The sequence below is a fragment of the Nesoenas mayeri genome (genome assembly GCF_963082525.1).
Source record: "Nesoenas mayeri genome assembly, chromosome: 2".
Lineage (NCBI taxonomy): Eukaryota > Metazoa > Chordata > Aves > Columbiformes > Columbidae > Nesoenas > Nesoenas mayeri.
The window spans coordinates 66,756,165-66,777,878 of NC_137543.1; positions in this window are offsets into that span (position 1 = coordinate 66,756,165).

Genomic DNA, 21,714 nt, shown 5'->3' on the forward strand with positions numbered 1-21,714 from the left:
AATTATTATAACTACTTTTCTAATTAAAAAGAGTTGAATTCATACTGCATGCTAGACATTTTTTTAAATTTTATTTTGTCTTGTTATTTCCAAATGTTCATAACCTTTTGGAAGGTACTAGCAGTCTTCCAAGCTTCTTTTCCAGTAAAAAAAGGTGGAAAAATGTTTTGCTTTTGGAGAAAAACTGATTAAGCAATCCTTGAGGTATTTTTTGTAAAACACCTTCTCCTCTATATAAACCTGTCACAAACATGCTGTGAATTAGGAAAATAATTGCTGTAATTTGCCAGTGGTATTTAATCAGTCGATCACCATTATTAAGTTTCCTGTGACAGAAAGCAATTAAACCAGACATAAGTGTCTGGTTACTTTCTTAACACTAAGAAAAGATTTTCTCTTTTTTAAAGTCCTTTGCTGTCCTCTGGAGAACCCATCAGGATACTTGGAGTTTTTCCTGAAAAATCTGTCTGTATAAAACATGATCCACAAAACTATTCTGCAGAGCCATCAGGAAGACTTCTTAAGAGCTCTGTGGAATAATGGTTCATGGTGTCTTTATGTTAATATATATCGTATTAGACTGATAAATTCCAATGTCAATTAAAATTTTGTCTTGGCAGTAAGCATTTATGATTAGTAAGAAGTAACAAGTGCTTTTAGATTAAAAAAAACAATAATCACATATCAAACTCTTTCTTTCATTCTCTTTTGTGCATCTACAAACCATAAATGAAATTGAATGTATTGCCTTTGGAGAATTGCAAAGACATTCTACATAACATTCTATGCAAATATAGCTTAAAAGAGCTTGTTAATATCAATAAAAGGAGTCTGTTAATATGAATAAATCTTGCACAGGTGCAAATATACTCACCGGTAATTTTACAGTACTATTAATGTGCTCAACTGTTCCTTCACATGAACAAGACTTTCCCAGTGAGTCCTAAAGTCTTAGAGCACAGTTAATGAAATAAGTTAATGATTTCTCTTCAACATACCTGAACAATCAAGAGTAGGTACTATCTGGGTAACCACAAAAAATCTTTCTACTGTACTGTGGGATACCTGCATTGTTAGCTCTGAGCCAGTTCATGTGAGGTACCACTGGGAGGGAGGAGATGCAGGACCCCAGCAAGCTGTGCAGATCACTACACAGTACTTTCAGAAGCTCTGTTGCTACATATGGGAAATTATGACCAACAGAAAAGGTAATAAAAAGACCACCTCTGCTACTGGAGGTGTTCAAAAGACGCATAGGTGCAATGGTTAAGAATGTGGCTTAGAGATGGACTTGACAGTGTTAGGTTAATAGTTGAATTTGATGATCTCAAAAATATTTTCCAAACAAAATGATACTATGATTTCATTGGTCTACTCTTCCTCTTCACTTACCCTCAGTGCAGAAGCAAACATTCAGGTGGGCTCAGGTATTAATTATTTATCTAGTGTTGTTTATTTTAGTTTCAGCCCAACTACAAACCTAAGCTTCCACCTTCAACTGTGTAATTCTGCCTTACTGCCTTTTTCAGTAAACCTCCTCAAAACTACCTTCAGAAGGTGCCAATTTTAGGAGGATATTCTCCATGTGGTCTTCTGGAGAGACATGGTCTCTTTCAGTGCACATAAAATTTAAAGCTTGTAGATTTCCAGTCTTGCTGACCCATCTGGTGCTATCCTCACTCCTTTGGCCATATAGCTCAGATATACTTGCAAATAAAATGTTCAGCACCTTTTCCCTGATTCAGAGTATGGGTGGCACGCCATCCATTTACACGGTTAAATTGTCTTCTCACTTACAAAGCATGCTGCCTCATGTAGACTGCTTAGTGTAAGCTCCTCCAAATGCGCCTGAGAGGATGCCATTTGCACAGACTGTGCAACCATGCCAGGACGGTGTCAAGAAGGATGCAGTAAAATTGTATGAACAGCTAATCCTCTCTCAACAAGACCATTCTCCCCATAAGTAGAGGGACAGAAGACTACAGTTTCCTGTGTTTCTGTGATGTTATTTTCTGACTTGCAGGAAAACATTGTATAGGATGAGGTGGATAATATTAGAGTTTGATTTACATGACAGAACTCATATCACCCAAATAGTGTTGTGCTGTTGGTTGAATTTGGTGGTTGGTTTTAAATTGTATTTTGGCACTTTTGTTGGCAGTATTGTGAATTTCACTGCTGATGTTAGTAAGGCTGTTCATTTTTGTAGATACTCCCTGATAAACCGGATGAGGAAGGTATGTGCCATTTAAGTTGATGCCAGATTGTGAAGCCCTTATTTAATGTAGGTAAGTCATTACATAGCTCATTGTTGGCCTTCAGCCTATTGATACCTGCCAAGCCTTGGGAGTACTGCCCAGTGTTTAAAGACCCTTATGTAACTAAACCAAAACAAAAACAAACAAGAACACCACCATCACAAAAACAAAACAAAACAAACAAAAAACCAAAACCCAACCAAACAAAATCCCCTAAAAACAACAAAACAAACCAAAAATTACTATTACAGCTTTTAACTCACTTCAGGGCCCTTTTCCTAATGAACCACTCTTAAGCTCGTTTGACCTTCAGTTTAACAGGGAAGGTCCTAAATTACTCTTTTCGATCAGTGTCTCCTTTTGCCCCCCATTTTCACTCATTCCTCTTTCAGTGCCTTTTGAAGTTTCAGGAGGCAAGATCTGCACTTAACCTGTGGTTCTTCCCAAACCCACAATATGCTTTATAAATCTTTGAATCTCTCATACTGTGTTCCCTACTGTATAGAATAAAGTGGAAATTGACTTCTGCAGAGGCCATTACAAAGATTTATTGATCTGAAGGGATAACATTTTCTTAGGCAAAACTGAAGCTAAACATGAAGGGAAGAGACTAAACATATTTGGTCCTGTGAGCTTTTTATTGCTGAGGTGCCAGGACCTTATTTCCATTTTGGAATAATCTATTCTCTTTCTTTTCTTTTCTTTTTTTTTTCTTTTTTTTTTTTTTTTTGAGCTCACAGAAAATGTCTGTATTTGTTTCCATGTTGTAGTTCAAAGACTCTCTTTTTAAATTTTAGTAAGGACACTTCTCTGCAGGCTTTCCCTTAGGCCTGAAGTGGGTTTGTTGTTCCTGAAATTTCTGCAGCAGTTCTTTTTAATATCATGCCAGCTTGGAATTGAATTTCTTTTCTCCTCTAGCATCTATGACATGAAAAATATACATTTCTGTGTTCTGAAAATAAGAGACAGTTAGTGTTTTGACATTTAATGAGTCTAGACCTACCAGTTAGGCTGACTCAAATCTTGATGGTAGTGTTTTTTTCATTATGTCTTTTAAAACCTATTTTTGATGTGTCCAACTGGTGTAACTAAATATGCTTTAGAAACATTATTTTCTAAATTTTGTGCTTTTCCAGTCATAGGACATATATTTTTCAGAGATCTTGAGACTTGTATGAAATGACTAAATAGATTTGTATATATGGCATCTCATTTGTGAAATGTTTGATAACAGTTAAACCTTAACATGTGATTTAGTTTTAATGTATTATTAAAAGTAAGAAATACTGTAATGGCAGAAAGGAGCATAATATGGATGATTTATGGGATAGTGGCAATCTGGCAATCTCGTGTTATCTTTTTTTTTTTTTTTTTAGTTAAAAAGACTGTCAAGCTGCCCTTTGAATCTTCTTAGAGAAACCATATTTATCATAGCTGTAGTTTACTCATATTTGTAGCCAGCTAGAACTTGAACTCCTTGTCTGAGTTGTTCAAAACTGCTTTGCCTCTTCCATAATTTATTGAGATTTGTTAGCGCTGTTTATCTATCTGCTCCTCTGATTTGTGCTCATCAGCCCTTGTTACCAGTTTCCTAATGTAAATAATCTCTCCTTTGTCTTTTAAGATACATGGGAGCTTCTTTTCTCACATTAAGCTCATTTTTGGTATGTGGCAGACTTGGCTTTTAGGCCAGAAATCAGCAGCTTCAGTGGACTGCAGAGCTGCTTTGACTTTGAAAGGTCTTTGCACAGGGTTCCATCCTCATGGATCTCATAAGACTCAGACACAGGAGAACTACTGTGGCCATGCCGAGCCACACTGAAGTAATTACTTCGAGTTGCTCTGCTTGCAAATTTATTTCATTTAATTCAGCTGGTTTCACTTATAAATCTAAAGTGACATAAAATCTTTGTCACTACAAATCAAATTATTCCAATCTTAGGAATGAAATGTTGTTTTGACTTTCAAAATGTAGGCAAAGTTCTGTTTTGCGGAAACTGGTTTTTAATACACACTGGTTAGAGTAATGAATGAGTGGTGAGAGGTTTCCATGATTCATGAAACTAACCCATCTCTTTGTTAAATTAATTGTTTACAGAAGAAGAGCAACTGTATTTTGCCTTCCAGCCATGTGTATGGAGACAGACCGATTTCTCTACCAAACTCACTTCCTGCAACCTGCTGCTCTTTCAGGTTCAGAACAGGTTGCTATCTCATGCTGTTTAATGCCTCTTAGTCTTGCTTAATGCTGATATGTTTGGAGCTGGAGTTTTGCTGTATATGCTTTGGTTTTAACCACATGGACTTTAGTCCCCACTGTAGCCATTATGAGTCTTAAAGACACATATGTTGTTAAGGAGCTTGTTCTTCAAATTAGCATCTCTTGTATTTTTGTGTTCTCACTTCAGCTCTGTTACTCTTCCATGGACATAGCTCCTTTACCTCTTCTCTAATGAGTATCATATATAAGACCAGGTAATGACCGAGGAAGCTTTTTCAAGCTGTTCCTCACATAAAAGAGAAAGAAAATGGGTGGTTCTTCAGTACTCAGGAAGATTAATATTCCGTCCTTTAGCAACTACAATTAGAAGGTGGGTGCTTCCTTCTATCACTTTTGTCTGTTCTTAAGGACCAAAGTATGTAAGAAAAGCTCTATTGGATCCAAATTATGGATCTTTTTTGAAAAGATACTTTCTTCACTTCTCGTGATAGGTTGTCCCCTGCTACTGTCACTTTGAAGTAGCTATGGAGTGCTGCCTTCCATTCTAAGGCAAACTGATCCTTTTAGTATTTTGTCAGCCTGAACATGAGAGTTTAAAACTTTTATTATTTTCCCATGTCAGAGAAAGACTGATTCTTTTTTATCCCGATTGCTGTCTCTACTCAGATGCATGCACACCCCCTCTCTGTCCAAGACATTATTTTTTCCCCAGGGTTTATATTGCCCACCCCAAATTAATGCAAAAGCTATTTTGCTTATGATCCTGGGTGAAGTTCCTTTCCCCACCATCTTGGAAGCACTTCCCTGAGATAGAAATCAAAAGCTATGGGCCTGAATCTGAGTATTCATCATGTCTGTGTGAACACTGAAGTTGTCTGTGTGAGCTTTATTTCATAGTCCTCTTGTTTTTGTAGAGATTAAATGTTTTAATAGTATTCATAATTTTGCAACTATTTGCACAGAGAGTCTGAAATACTCAAGCTGTGTAACATGGGCTTCCTAACAGCAGGTCTGAGCACTACTTTCCTCAGTCTCAAGCGTAAAGGTGTCTTGATGAAAAGATTGGAGTGTTGCAGAGCTTCAGAAAACAAATACATCAGTTCATCTTCTTTAGCACCCATGCACACGGTCACACCTTGACCTTTTCCCTTGTACTTCTCAGGCTTTTTTCATACATATATATACTTCAATGAAATCATAGGTGGAGTTACGCTTACTCCACTATTCCACAATTGCTTTGCTCTTTATCTTGGCCCATTCAGTCCCAGGCAGAAAGGAAGGAAAGAGCCTTGTGGTTTAGGACAGTTATACCCAGCCTCTTTGAGATTAACTCTTAGATCCTCTGTATTCACATATTCTTCTTAATCAGTGACAAAGGAGGAAGAATGAAAAGAGTCTAGTTGTTAATCACAAAAGTAAATGTAAATATTCATTCTTTACTCATGGAGGAACCGGAGCTGCTTCCAGCCTTTACAACAATCAAAGGCATTTGATTGCACCCTGCTATGGCACAAACCCCTTGCCATGGAAAAAATGAGTTGCTGCTAACTGCTTTTTCTAACATCTCACAGTTTCTTTGAATCCTTCTGTGATGGGAGGACTACACAATTTGGCCTGTGACAAGTACTACTGTAGGAGCAAGCAGTAATAGAACCCTCCACAACAGAGAAATCACAGTGCACTAGGAAGCCTCCAAAAATGTGGTTTCTCTTAGCAAACTTAGCCCACAGATACCCTGGGAATTACAGTTACTAAGATTACATTATTTCTCTGAATTTAAAACAAAACAAAACAAAGCAACTACAAGCCTATGTGAGAAGGCATTTGGATATTTGGAACTTCTAGGATGAAGTTATAGAAGTTTTTCTTTGTATGTAATACTTCACTCACTTGGAATCCTCATAGAAGAAAAATAACCTCATTTTTGAATGCCTGTGTTGTTTGTAAACTCACAGAAGTGTGGAGAGGTAGACAGGAAAATCAAAGAAAATTCAGACTCTAAAAGGAACAGATTGACACTTTGATTGGATCATCAAGACCATGCAAGAATGACTCTAACCATTTTTCTCAAACTTTTAGAAGATATTATCTCCTATAAGGCACAATCCAGAAAATCATTCACATTACTTTGTATGCAGCTGTACTATTTCCATGTCTCAATAACTAACAATGAGTAATGTATGTTTCTTCCACATTCCCAGCATACACTTTGCATAACATTAATTTGTTAACATTATCCTCATATAACCTGCAGTACTGCTTCTATGCAATGGCCAGCACCTTATTTTGCAATATCTAATGTTATTTTGCAATGTCACATTGACAGTTTCTAAAATATTTCTATCTTTGAATAAGAAAAGGTCATACTTTTAAAGTTTTAGAATGTTATGATAGAAATCAATATAGTGAAGGTCAAGCTATGCACAAAGCCTTTTTTCAATGTTTCATGTATTGGTTTAAGCCTTACAAATACACACATGGGATCCACAAAATTTTAATCCCTTACGTTTCTCCTTCTAAGAGCCAAAGAAATCCTCAAACTAAAAATATTCAAATAAATTTCCAAATGTATTATGAGAGCTAAACATTGATTCCATATGGAGGCTAAAGATATAGAAATTATTCATTTAATTTGACTAATTTTTCTCTTAACATTATTGCATAGAAATGAACTTTACCAGGATGATGTGAAGACTTTGAGGTCAATGACCAACAATTTTTAAAGATGGGATTGTTTAATGTCATGAATTCATTGTTAGGATGTGTCTTTCAAAATTGCTCTTTTTTAAGAGTGTAAATGTAAAATATTATACAATTTACATCAACTGTTGTTTATATAGCTTTATATGATACTTATAATCACAGTTACATGAAAATCATTTTTTGTTACATCCAAGTATGTTAAAATGTGTATATGGATTTCCTTTTGAAACCAGAAAGTGCTTATCTTTTAGTGAACACAGGTATTACAAAGGGCTTCAATCCTGAGCTTATATACTGATGTTAAAGGTGGAAAACATTGTAAAATGAAAGTGCTGCGCTGATTATTTATTTAAATTTTGTAAACATAGATTTTTTGGGAAATATTATATCTTGTGCAATATTTTCTCCATTGGGTCAGTAGAGCTTTTCAGACAACATTTAACAATCTTACCTTGTACTTTTGTATTTTCTTTATTAAGCATATGTGTTCTGAATTATCCACCCTCCCTTATAGGTCTTTTTTTCTGTTGATATGTTAAGATGAATTTTTCACAATTTAAAGTAAATATGAAAATATAGTATGTAGATTATTAAACAAAAGTAAAGTACAGTGCAGTGATGTCACAGATTATGATTTCATGAAACAATGTAGTAATATTAAAAGCTTAAAAGAGCATCAGCAAAATAACTTATTAAGGCTGAATTGTCCTCTCAGAACATGGTCCATTCTATGTAAACATCCAGAGATGTGTTACCTCCTGGCATTTTGGAGGAGTTTTTGCATGAGGTTTTTATCCTTGTCAGGAATCTCAGGAATAATTTTGCATGTTATCTATTCAACATATTCAGAAATTACAATTAGAACTGAGAGAACATAGTGTAAGGAACATAGGTTAAACAATAAAAAAGAATTCCAGCTCCAGGACCCTTACTGAGAGAGAAAATATACAGTATATTAATAATTCCAATTCCTAACATTCTGTGATTCTGTGAATTTATATGTCGGTCCATATATGTATGAAGAATATGTAAAAATGAGGGAAAGCTGAGGGGATAAGAGGAAGCAGAGTGGATCTGAAAAAAAGTATAAAAAGTGTATTTCACTCTTATAAGAAAGGACATGAAGATAGCACTGCTGTACTAATTTATCCATTAAAAGTTTATTTTCTTTTAAAACACTGTTGGGTAAAAAGTATAGAACCAAGGTGTTTATAAGAAAAAATAATGGTCTTTGACTCTGTAACTGTCATATGCTTCCAGAAAAGAAGCAGGCATTTCCCTAAATTAATACTAGAACAGAATTGAGAAGTTTTAAGGAGAAAAAAAAAATCTCCCTACAGCCACAACCTCATGTGTGTGGAGAAAAAGAAGGGTGAAAATATATTTTCTTATGACAAAACTTGTTTTATATAAAAGCTGACAGGCTGAGAAATTGATAGAGGCAGTTGAAACCAAGAGAAACAAATCAGGGCTAATGAAAGACTTGTTGAAATTATGTCTGGCTACTTTGGGCACCTCTAAAATTAGCATATGGAACCTTTCCAATTTAGGCCAGCTCTACTGAAACAACTTGTTTACTCCTGAGATTCCTACTTAAAAGTGCAGTGAAATTAAGACTACTTGCAAATTTCTGCTTTCTTCTTTTAATTTGCTTGAATAAAGTGTCTCATTTTTGCCTAGGCTTATGTTAAAATAGCTTTTGTAAAATGTAATATTGTCACTAAGACATTATTGAGAATTATCACAAAGAAAATATGTCTATGAGGAAATTTAAATAAAAGATAGAATGAAGGCTCCTAGGACTTCCTATACGGAGTTTATAGTTAATAAGAAGGTTTGAAAAAAATGAATTCCATACTCAACAATAGAGATATTTCCCTAACAGTAACTGTAAATTTTAACAACAATTCTAATATATCCTCATAGCTAAGTTGAGGAGGTGTGGTCTAGACAATAGAGTAGTGAGGTAGGTTGCAAACTGGCTTAAGAAGAGAAGCCAGAGAGTGGTAGTCAATGGTGCGGAGTCTAGTTGGAAGCCAGTATCTAGTGGAGTGCCTCAGGGGTCAGTACTGGGGCCAGTATTATTCAATATATTCATTAACCATTTAGACAAGGGGATAGAGTGTACTATCAGCAAGTTTGCTGATGACACTAAGCTGGGAGGAGTGGCTGACACGCCAGAAGGCTGTGCTGCCATCCAGCGAGACCTGGACAAACTGGAGAGTTGGGAGGGGAATAACCTAATGAAATTTAACAAGGGAAAGTGTAGAGTCCTGCATCCGGGCAGGAACAACCCCAGGTTCCAGTATAGGTTGGGAAATTACATATTAGAGAGCAGTGTAGGGGAAAGGGACCTGGGGGTCCTGGTGGACAACAGGATGACCATGAGTCAGCACTGTGGCCTTGTGGCCAGGAAGGCCAATGGCATCCTGGGGTGTATTAGAAGGGGGGTGGTTACTAGATCGAGAGAGGTCCTCCTTCCCCTCTACTCTGCCCTGGTGAGACCACATCTGGAATATTGTGTCCAGTTTTGGGCCCCTCAGTTCAAGAAGGACAGGGAACTGCTGGAGAGGGTCCAGCGTAGGGCAACAAAGATGATTAAGGGAGTGGAGCATCTCCCTTATGAGAAAAGGCTGAGGGAGCTGGGTCTCTTTAGTTTGGAGAAGAGGAGACTGAGGGGTGACCTTATTAATGTTTATAAATATATAAAGGGTGAGTGCCACGAGGATGGACCCAGGCTCTTCTCGGTGGCAAACAATGATAGGACAAGGGGTAATGGGATCAAGCTGGAACACAAGAGGTTCCACTTAAATTTGAGAAAAAACTTCTTCTCAGTAAGGGTGACAGAGCACTCGAACAGGCTGCCCAGGGAGGTTGTGGAGTCTCCTTCTCTGGAGACATTCAAGACCCACCTGGACATGTTCCTGTGTGACCTCATCTAGGTGTTCCTGCTCCAGCAGGGGGATTGGACTAGATGTTCTTTTGAGGCCCCTTCCAATCCCAAACATACTGTGATAATGTGATATGAAAATATCATACGACTAGGGGTTAGAAATTAATTTATTTTCTCATAATTAATTTTTGTTTAATTTTTTTTTTCTTTTTAATGAGCTTATTTTAGCTCCTTGTTTAACACATGTCATAGCTCCACTACAAATGTCTTCTTGATAGATTCTTGGACTGCCAAGGATGTACTGAAGAACAAAAAAAGGAAGTACTGTATTTCTATCACTAACAAAAATCCAACTGGATACACAAAAGCCAGAAAATTTGTGTGTTTAATTAAATTATATTGGTTTTGTCTGGGTGAATATTGACTAAATGTAGAGGTACAAGCTCAATGTCTTGGCAATGAATGAATACCTATAAGTTATACCACACGCACAGTATTTAGATTCATACAGCATTACTTGACCAGGCGTTAGACAAATGCCTGGACTGCTTATAGAAATGAATGCTCTCAGCACATGGATCACTGGAATTAGAAGCAGACAGATACCATATCAACTTTATTGCATGGTGTTTACTCAACTTTGCTCTCTGTCACTTGAGAAATAAGATGAAAGCAGTTGCCTTGTTGAGGTACTGCAACTGTGTGAGTAACAGGAGTGCAACAGAGACCATAGCTATAAAAATGGACAAAATAGGTGGCTACTATGGCTTATCATTTACTTGGAACATTGAAATGAATGTAATTTAAAACTTTGGAATTTCTCTTTGAAATCCACAAATTAAAAAGACTTCTGAAACTTCAACCCAGTTGCTTGGCTTTATAACAGACAAGACTAGTTTCTGGAATGAATGGTTACATTAATAATATCCAAACATTCTGCCCCTGTGGATTTGTGGTGTCCATGGACTTGATGGATGTATTTGGAAAACCAGAAGTGTTTGCAGTCACTGAGTACTTCTTTACCACCTTAGCTTTCATTCGAATTTGTTGTTTTATCCTTTTAAATATTGTAAATATTCATATACATGGATATTTAAAACCTTACCCCAAGGATCTGAAATTCAGACCAATGTCTGGGGACTGATTCCTCACATGGAGTTAAATGCAGCCGCCCATTTGCTTATAAAAACGACCCTTAAATTACCCTCTGGTCCAATCTTACAAAATGGTCTCACATCCTCCCCCAGATGACTAGTTAAGAAGAATATTTATATACGTGCATATACTGAAAAAAATAATGAAGTAATGTAGGCAGGATTACATCATGTCTATGGTTAACAGGAGACAGAGCTCTAGGTTTTCTCTGCAAAGTTTGTGGCAAGAAGCTGCAGGCCAAAAGGTCAAAAAGAAATGTTTGGAATTAAACATGCAAGGGAAAGCTGTAAGAGAAGAGATTGACAGTCTGGAAAGTTCTTGAAAGAGTCATCCAGAAAATGCACACTGCTGTTATACTAATCTCTCACAGTTTAGAGAAGAAACAAATCAGTAACATTGAAATCTGAGGGATTTGAGGCAAGTAGCAATAGTATAAGAAGCTGATCCTACTCTTTCTTTTTCACAGTAAATTAATTGTCAACCACAGCACAGAACTCCTGCTTTTCTTTTTTTTTTTATTTTTCATTTGAACCACAAAGCTACTAAAATCAGTTATGGTGTAGAGGTTAGGCTATTGCAGATATAGAATAAAATTACCATGAACTGCTACTGTTGGAGACTAAGTTCTAATACCAGTTTTCTTGGTCAGTTTATACATCATTCCTTCCTCAGCAACGCATATTAGTCCAAATACTATCAAGAGTGGGAAACGTTCAACTATTTTGGATCAGCTGAAATAAAAATCTTGAACGGTATAATTATTTGTCAAATTATAGTAAAATCTGCTTCCAAAAAACCTTCTTAGGTAGACTTCCTGCATTTTGATTGGAACAAAGGTCTGCTGTCAGAGTTGTCATGAAGTTCCTCAGAAAGAGGACTCAAAGGTCAGGATATGTGTCTTAGATGTAACTTGCTATGCATCCTATACAGGTTATATCTCAAGTCTCAGGAAGAGCTACTGGTACAATACTTGTGCAATTGAAGTCTTAGAGGATTTTCTGTATCCTAAATGATATTTGCAGAACTTTGATGGCCTTTTCTACACAGTGATGGAGTGGTAATAAAATAGTAGTGCAAATTTATAATTTTTCATTACATATTATTATTTAAATACCTTTTCACACTTGAAGAAAAAGTTGTATAACCTTGTATTTTTCTGGAATATTTAAATATTTGTTTTCTTTGGATTTGTATAATTTCTTAGAAATTTCCTCCCCCATATGCCAGATTGATATACATGATGGAGAACTTATTCAGATTTTACCAAATACTTTACTTACAGTGCTTTACAATAGTCAAAGAATACACAATTTGAGATTAATTTAATAATTTTCTTAGCAAGTTTTTGCCTGTTTATCATTTCTCCATTCCATCTTATGCTTCAGATATTATTTTTTAATTTAAACATGCCATTCTTATTGCAAATTTAAATCCAGTACAATGCATTTAGTTTCATACACAATTTCATTCAACCTTGATAACCAGTAAAACGATATGTGTACACAGTTCAAGAACTAAAAATTTAATAAAAAGAAAGGTAAATGAATATTGTTTTTCTTGGAATATATCAACAGGACACAGGTTTCCTAGTATTTTAAAAATTATGTAGATATTATTGTAGAACTGTTTATCAAATACAGTTATCATTTTCATCATTTTACTCTTACAATTCATTCATAAGTTCCAAATGATGATTCTCATTATTAGGAAAAATCCTATCCCCCAATTTCTCTATTTCTACTTATAATTAATGGATTTGATAAAATGTCTGCAGCTATGTTACTCTACTAGTATATATTTTATATATTTAATATGTGCCTCCAAATAGGTGTAATCTTGCAGCAACACTCATCAAACATTGAAAAGGAAGTGTCTTACTTCAAAATAAAGCTTTTTATGCAAACTTGACCAATATAGTTTTGTATTTGTGATTGTATTTTTTATTTCATTATAGTGATCCTCAGGGAATGGACACAGAATTGTGATAACAATCCCTTCTGCTACTAGAGGCGAATATAAATCACCAGAATGAGTCCTGATGACAGAAATAGAAGTAGGAACAAATTAAGAGGAAATATGAGGAAACAAATGACTTGTTACTCATTTACACAGGTCAGTGTCATGACATAAGTGTAAGCCACAAAGAAAGCAGCAAGCAAAGGTAAGGAAGAACTGTTTTGATCACTGTGTGCAATGCAGATGTGTGACATCTCCCAGAGGTCATTTGGTGTTTTTTGGTTTCAGTGGTATACAGTATTGTACTTACTTGAATATATGCTATTTTTAATTTACTTTCCCACTTTTTTCTCTAACATATTTCTAGTCCGTCTGAGTTTGGTATTACTAGGAGATGATGTCTATTCCATCATCAGCACTGCTAGAGAAAGGATACAGTATTAATAGGCTCAGGATAAGCCACTATATAGGTCTACTACTATTAACTTTGAGAGTAAATTATCAATAACCATTCTGAGTTGGTTTTCTAACCATCAACATATATATCCTAGTAAAGTTGAAGCTATACTGTTGCTACAGTTTTTCAAAGCCATTTATGAGAACAACCATGAGACAATGTAAGAACCTCAGCAACACTCAAATGTGAGATGTCCTCTCTTTCTTCTAACTGAGAGGTCCATTTCCCTTTTGCAGAGATTAAGTAGACTGAGTTTGCTCCTGACAGCTCCATGTTAGCTAATTCCATTTCCTAGTTGCTTTCAAGTTGGCAGGTATCCTATGAATCCCATTTCCATGAAGGGAAGTTAAGGAGTTGTGGCTGCCTTATTTTCTTCACCTACTTATTCAATGCCAAGTATTATTATCACTTTTGCAATTTTTCAATGCTTTATCACTTTAATCCTTCACAATTTTTTCAGGATCTTATTAATGTGATTACCACTGATTCACCTATGTATCTTTAAATAGACACAGATATAGTTTTTTAGGCTCAGACAACTTAAATTCCTTAGGTATTTAATGCATTCATTTTCATTACTTTGGGCTATTGTTTCCAATTTTATTGTTATAATTCTTTAGCCACTTGAACAAAACAAACAAACAAAAAACCAAACAAAACATGAGAACTCCCAGAACTCTAGTTTGTTAGACTATTCAGAAATCCAGTTTTGAAGGTAGAGTGATATAACAGAGAAACGTAAAAACAATGATACAGACAACAAAGAGAGTGAAATAGAAGGGTGTTGTGAATAAAAAGGACATGTTTGGAATGAGGTCTCAGCCTCAAGTTTCCAAAATTCAGTTAAACTCCTCATTACTGAAAATTTCACTGTTGGGAAGGGAAAACATCCAGCTCCACTTTAAATTATATTTTCTTAAAGAAAATATCTTTGAATAATGAATCAATGTGACAATACAATAAAGTATCACATATATACATTCAGAACAAATGTATAATTTATGTGTTTTTAGGAAACAGATGCTTTGATAGTTTGGAACAGCTTCTGTGTTGGTACATTGTCTGTTGTTCCTTCCACCTTTGGGAGACAAAAGCTAAAAAATGTGTGTGCTGCACTTGTCAAAATGAGGCTGCTCTACTTTCATGGATGTTCGATAGGAAGCAGAGGAGAAAGGTCACTAAGGCAGAAAATCTAGGACCAGAGCAGATCACCATCTCTATCATCCCCTTTTCTGGTTCATATTTATCAGGATGATTAATCTGCCTATCTGCTTTCTTCTTTTCCACTTACATTCTTTCTCCTCCTTGCTATGGATTGCCCTCAAGCACCTACCAATAACTTGTAAAGGAAAAACTGTTTTATCAGGGAAAAGGAGAGGGGGTGGGGAGGACTCCAATCTGCCTGACATATGCTGGGGTTTCTCAGGCTGCCAGTACTGAAATGTCCTAGGGATTTCTAAAAATTATAGATGACAATTTCTTAACTGAGAGAGTGTTTCATCTTACACAGAGGAGTTCTGTCTTATACCTCAACTTGACAGATAAAGAGGATGTGATCACAGAACTAAAAATTAATGGTTTCTTAGGTGCAAATGATTACAACTTGGTATTACTACTGAATGCAAACAGAATAAAAGACATACTGATGAGAAGTACACTTGGTGCTTAAAAGGGTCAGTTTAACAAAGCTGAAAACTATTATGAGACAAATCAACTGGGAGCCAGAACTCAACTGGAAAAGTCTAAATGCTTATTACAAACTGTTTAATAACTTCTAACTAGGTATATAAAATGTAATTGACAAAAGTTCAGCCTGGTCAAAACTCAAAGCAAAGAGCAAGGTTGCTTAGAAGATAAGTGAAAGCAACTATAAAAATGTGACAACTCCCAAAACAATGAATAAGTTATGAAAAGAAAGAAATTAGAACAATTAATATTAATTCAACTTTCTTTATAGAAAATTAATTGGGAAAAATGGGCACAAGTACATTTATGATTTTTTTCCGATAAGATGCTTGTAAACTTAATTTGTAAAAATCAGCATACTGACTGCTGATCTAGGCATTGATGGGTGAAGGTGTGTGAGCTATCCTTGGTTGTTTCACAGGTGATTGAACACACTTCTTTCATGCTTTTGGACTCACTGTAGAAGGTACATAGTTTCTTAATATCCTACATTGGTCTTCATATCCCCCGGTGCGTCTCTAGACATATATTTGTCAAGAAGACTAGAATCATAGAATGTCCTGAGTTGGAAGTGACCCGCAAGGATCATTGAGTCCAACTCCTGTCCCTGCATATGACAAGCCCACAGTTCACACCATGTGTCTGAGGGTGTTGTTCAGCCTCTTCTTCAATACTGCAGGCTTGGAGCCATGACTGCCTCCCTGGGGAGCCTGTTCCAGTGCTCCACCACCCTCTGGGTGAAGGAACTTTTCCTAATGTCCAACCTAAACCTCCCCTGGCACATCTTCCTGCCATTCTCTTGGGTTCTGTCATTGATTAATAAAGAGAAGAGTTTGGCACGTACCCTTCCTCCTCCCCGTGTGAGGAAGTTGTAGACCGCAATGAGGTCTCCCCTCTGTCTCCTTTTCTCCAAGCTGAACAAACCAAGTGACTTTAGCTGCTCCTCAAATAGCTTCCCCTCCAAATCCTTCACCAACTTCGTAGCCCTCTTATGGACACTCTCTAGTAGCTTTATATCCTTTTTTATCCTGTGGCACCCAGAACTGCATACAGTGCTCCAGGTGAGGCTGCACCAGTGCAGACCAGAGCAGGACAATCACCTCCTTCAAGCGGGTGGCAATGCTGTACTTGATGCACCCCAGGACACGGTTGGCCCTTTTGGCCATTTTATACATTAGTAACAGTGCTACTAAACTCATGCAATTTGCTGTTGTTCTTCATGTTGGTGGATTCTCCTCTCTGTATGATTTTCTTTCAGAGATACTACCCTTTCTCAGAGTTTTTCATTACATCGTGGTAGTGCATTTTTTAAAATTTTGTAAAGATTATATGATCTGTGTTATGTGTATGTGGTCTTTACACTTATCTGGTAATCAGGACATTTCTCATTAGGAAACTGTTGGCCAGCATTCATCACTAACTGCATATATCTTTGGAGGAGTACTACAGGGATTAGTGCTTGTCCTATCCTATTTAAGAATTACATTAATTACATAGAAAAGGAAGTGTTGTGGCTGGTATTGACTGCAAATACAAAAACTGAGGGTTTGATAATAATCAAGAGGATAGCTTACTTAGGCAGAGTGTTCTGGTTTTCTTGTAACTTGACTACAACCATCTGTAGTATATATTCTGGTATGCTGAAATACAAACTCAAATATCTAGGGAGAAAGAATTCAGGTCATACTGGATGGCAAGATCAGTTCCTGGAGTAAAATCTAAAAAAATAATTTAGGTGCCATGGTGGGTAATAATAGGCTGATCATTTACATGACATAGTGGCTAAAACAAGTCCATGCTATTCTTTGATGTATAAGCAGTGAATGTGAAATAATTGTGGGCAGATGAGTTTACCACAGTATTTCATTTTGGTTGTTTGACCTGCAACCCTGTGCCTAGTGCTTGCATCCACAACAGAAGAAGGATATTGATAAAATGAAAAGCCTCCAAAGAGAGTTGAGTCATGTCATGAAAATAATTTAAAGACTGGAAAATATTCTTCTTATGGGAAGACTCCAGCAGTCCATTTAGCTTCTCAAAGAGAGAATTTAAGAGATGACTTGAGCTAAGCCTGGACTCATCCACATGAAATGTGAAAACACAATAGTAGATTGATCTTCATTCCAGCACAGAAAGAATAAGATTTATTTCTTGGTAGTAAAAGAAGACAGAAACAGACTTGAAATTAGGTAGGAACTGTTACTACTGAAGTAACTTATCAATTTTGCCATAGATTCAAGAGGGTGCTTTTGTAAAGGTCTTAAAATAAGTAATTCAAGGTGGTTGTGTAGCTGTACTATGCAAACAATAAGACTAATTGATCACAGTGTCTGGCCTTTCACTTCACTTGCTCACAAACCCGTAAAAGGGGAATTGCCTGATCTGTGAAGTGATAGGTAAATCTGTAATACCTGGAAGAATTTACCACTCTGAAAGGATAGTTTTATCTTCCATGACTTCACCGGAGAACAGTGCAGATCTTGAAGACATCTGCTGGTTAGACAGTGTGATAAATGGCTGACCATCTGCTTCTTTTTGTCTGGCAGAAATAAAGTGAGGAAGAAAAAGATCCTTAAAAACTCTGCCTCAGGTCTTGTTTCCTGATGTGTTTCCTTTAGACTATACCTGGAGCGCCCCAGGTATATTACAGTTTATCTTGAATACCACAGAAAAATGTGGAAGCATAATACCTGTGGCACATCATGTCCATGATGATGCTTATTTCTGTCAGCAGGGGATCTAGGTTCTGAGAAATACAGTTATACAGTAATGTTTATACCCTCTGCAGGACTACTTACCATACTCAGGTGGTCAGCATCTCAAGTCAACCACAAAGTTCTGTATGAACAAAAAGCCTGGAGGAGACAGAAGAGTCCATAGTTTATGAGACATCTGAGTGCTGTAGGTTGAAAGAGGAAATACAATAGAAGCACCTATATTCAGGATGGCAGTGGCAGTAGGCTGTAAAGTAAAAGTGGCATTTCTCTGTCTAAAGAGCGGAAGTTTCAGAAGCTAGATCCAAAGGAGCTGTGGAATTCAAACATCTAGGTTGAATGAAATCAGTATACAACAGTCTCTTTCTGAACACCTTTTGTTTAAGGGTTCAGAAAGGCAGGGTGAGAAGCAAGTCAAATCTAAAGTAATTTACTGACATCAGTGCAAGAAGCTGACAGGGAAAAACAAAAGAGGAACAGAAGTTCAATAGAGCACTCACTACTGAAAGCATCACTTGAATGCTTTTGGTGGTGTATTGTTTGTTTGTTTGTTTGTTTTTAATCTTCCCAATACAGTGTAAGAAAAAGTGTTAGGAGAAAGGGAGTTTGAATACATGGAAAATATTTTTTTTCTTTTGTTTTTAATGTCAGCTACATAACCCTTCCCCCACATGTATTTTATCAAACCATGTTTCCAGATACAGCTCACCAATGCAGATAACACCTTCATGACAGAGACTTTGATATGAGAACATTCACTGATTTCTAATTAAAAATTATCATAGAAAACTATACTTACTTTGGAATTGGGGGGGGGAATACTCAAGTATTTAAAATTGTTTGAATTTCTGGGTGGTATATTTTCTACACTTTTAGAAAATGGTTATGAATATTTGTGTGTATAACAGAAAGACAAAAGACTAATTTTTAATCTTCTTATGATAAGTCCTGTGGGAAGATCTCCAAATGTGCTCAACTAAAAGACAGTATGACCCACACCCATGGAGTCACAGTATCACAGTTCTGTTCTTTGGATAACTTGCCCAAGAGAAATGAAAAACACACTAATATGGGCAGTGGGCTGCACTAATCTGGCTCTATCCTTTTTCATTATCTTGTTAGCTCACACCATAGTTGTTTTGGCATCTTCCATGTGACATCACAATGGACTGCTGTGAGAAGAAATACATCACCACATTGTGGGCTGATTTAGTATTTAGACTTCAAATATGCAAATAAAACTCACAGGATCAATAGAGTTCTATATATATTTTTTGAACGCAAAATGCTTCTAAACTATTAGAAGATAACTCTGTATGCATAAAGATTTGGAAATAAGTATCAAAGCATCTTTCCTTTTCACATATCTGATAAAATTGAATCAAGTATTGTATGCAGTACTGGAAAAACACAGTCAATTTACAGAGCCAGATACAGCTTCAGTCTGGATGTGGAGAGATGTATGGCAGCACATAACGTGATGGGGATTATATGTGTCGGATGGGGCAGTAACAGTGAAGCCTCAGTCAGTCATTGCCTACAAATCCACTTCTGATCTGAAGACTTTTGAGTTCATTTTCCACTGTCTTGGACCTTCTGCAGTCTTTTTGAATTGTAAAAGTCTGTTATAAAATCATATCAGATCAGAGTAATAGGTTTTTACTGTTACATTTCTATTCCTTATGGAGGGATTCAACTCATGGTGCTGGACAATAGAAAGTTGTGCTCGTTTCACTGCTGGAAGAGACTGGGTATTGAGTAAAGCTCCTCTGCATTGCACCCTTTCTACTTTGCTGTCTTTCTCCAGTCTTCTTGGGTGATGGAACAGCTCTCCATTGCCTTAAGGTAAACCAGTGAAAAATTAAATGTGCTCTGAGCATGAGGAAGACTGCAGCTGTGACTAAGTCCTCCACAACATGAACAAGGAAAGGGCAGGAAGATTTCTGCTAATTTAATGAAATACAGCATGCTTTTCAAGGACTCCAGCTAGAAGGCATATGATGGCAAAGAGTGTCCCACCATTTGGGCATTTCTTTTTCACTCAAAGCAAGTTGCACATAGTTTGTCCTCTGAACAGTAAGATTTTTTTTCCTGCCTGAGGCCTAGCAAGAGGAAACGTTAAGATAACTAGAACCTGGCTTATTTGTATTGAATTAGTACAGTCATTAGGAATTTAACTAGTTTTATTTGGTGACAGTTTGCTATTGACAGCACCTTTGGGACAAGCATCTCTCTCTTTTATGTTGCTTTTCTTATCACTGACAGGAGAAAATGACTGATTGGTTTTGGCCCTTTCTTGAAACTCCTTTTTTGTGACTTTCTTGAGTGCATATCCTGTAGCAAATAGATATTGCTAGTATGCACCAGTCTTCATTTACTAGTCTGAACAAGTGCTGACAGATGAGGGAGCTGACAGTCTGCCCTACTGTTGAAGCTGGAAGATACAGTTACATGTGAATTTGCTAGCTTTTTAGACCTGAATAACTGCAATTGTGTATAAGGGTCACCTCTGGGATCAGTTATCATTCTGAAGAAAAAATGGAGGCTTTTTAAAAAAATTCATACGTTTGTGGCCTTCTTCTAAGGGATGCCAGAGGAATGCATGGCATTAGAAAATCAGGTTTTCACAAAGTAGCACAGACAAAATTACACTAATGCTATTAAGATGGCAAGCAGTGATGTTAGGTATAATTATTATCCAAATTAAACCACTGGTATTTTTTCCAGTCTCTCAAATCAGTCTCTCTCCCTCCCTGTTATCTGTCTGCCTGCCTGTCTGTCCCAAAGATTTTTGCACTGTTTTATTTAATGATATGTGTCACTATAAACTCATACATTAGGAGTCTGCTCCTTCATTGACTTCAGTCGTACTAAATACACAGGGTCTTGCTCTTGCAAAAACGAGGTAGTCATGATTAGGTTTGTAATCCCACATCACTGCTAGCTCTTGACAATTTTGTGATAGTATTTTGCCACAACATTACAAATAATCCAGAGGACAAACACAAAACTGCATGTTTTGCACTCCATAGTTTTGTTTTCAGTTATATGATATTTTAACAATCTCCTCCTCTTTTCCTTATATCACTTTAAAATCAAAATTTCAAAGGCTTAGAAAGCAACTTGCAATTTAAAAGAAACATACTAACCAAAATATCTTCCTGGCTTCTCATCAGGATGAATTTGAAGAGTAGTAGAAAAAGATGTTTGGTATTTGCTCTGACTCCCCTTAGCCTCATAGTAAGAAGCAATAGACTCTAGGTGGTCATTGAATGGTGACCACCTCAGTCTCTTCATTTTTTTCATGTCCTAAAGTCTTTTATACTCAGCTTTTCTGTCTCTTCCTATGTTGCAAATCTTGCAAATTACCAGCTCAGCATATCATTTCTTCTAGTAGAATGGATTCCCATCTCATTTAAAACAGATAACCTCTGATACAGTATTTTCTGAAAGACTTTTAAAAATAATTTAGCGGTGTTTCTGAATTGACCTAAAGCAACTTCTACTCTGTGCAGAAGTAGTTATATGCATCTAAGTATCTAGGCAGGCTGGTATCTATTGCATCAGCATACACACAGAAGTAGATTATTTTAGCCTTTTAAAGGTTTATACCAAAGTACTTCTACTGCACATAGTTCATCTATTCAAATCTGTTTTGGCTAATGTTTTGA